The sequence below is a fragment of the Alexandromys fortis genome, unplaced genomic scaffold (genome assembly GCF_014885135.2).
Source record: "Alexandromys fortis isolate MF-2015 unplaced genomic scaffold, M_Fortis_MF-2015_v1.1 scaffold_11, whole genome shotgun sequence".
NCBI lineage: Eukaryota > Metazoa > Chordata > Mammalia > Rodentia > Cricetidae > Alexandromys > Alexandromys fortis.
In genome coordinates, this window is record NW_026067912.1 from 20,822,194 (window position 1) to 20,822,586 (window position 393).

Here is a 393-nt window from a genome sequence, read left to right on the forward strand (position 1 = left end):
GGGGAGGTGGTGGCGGGGAGGAGGCAGAAATCTTTAAAAATAAATAAACAAAAAAAAACAAACAACAACAAAAAAATCATTTATTTTTGTGCCTCAGCTTCTGTTCTATTGCTGTGAAGAGACACCATGACCAAGGCAACTCATAAGGAAAGCATTTAATTGGGGGCTTGAATGCAGTTTTAGAGTGCTAGTCCATGATCGTTATGGCAGAAAGCAGACAGTCATGGCACTGGAGCCCTAGCTGAGAGCCTTACATCCTGGTCTGCAGGAAGAGGGAGAGATACTGGGCCTGGCAGGGATTTTTGAAACCTCAAAACCCATCTCCCAGTGACCTACCTCTTCCTTTAAAAAGGCTACCCCTTCTAATGCTTCTCAAATGTTCCATCCACAGGA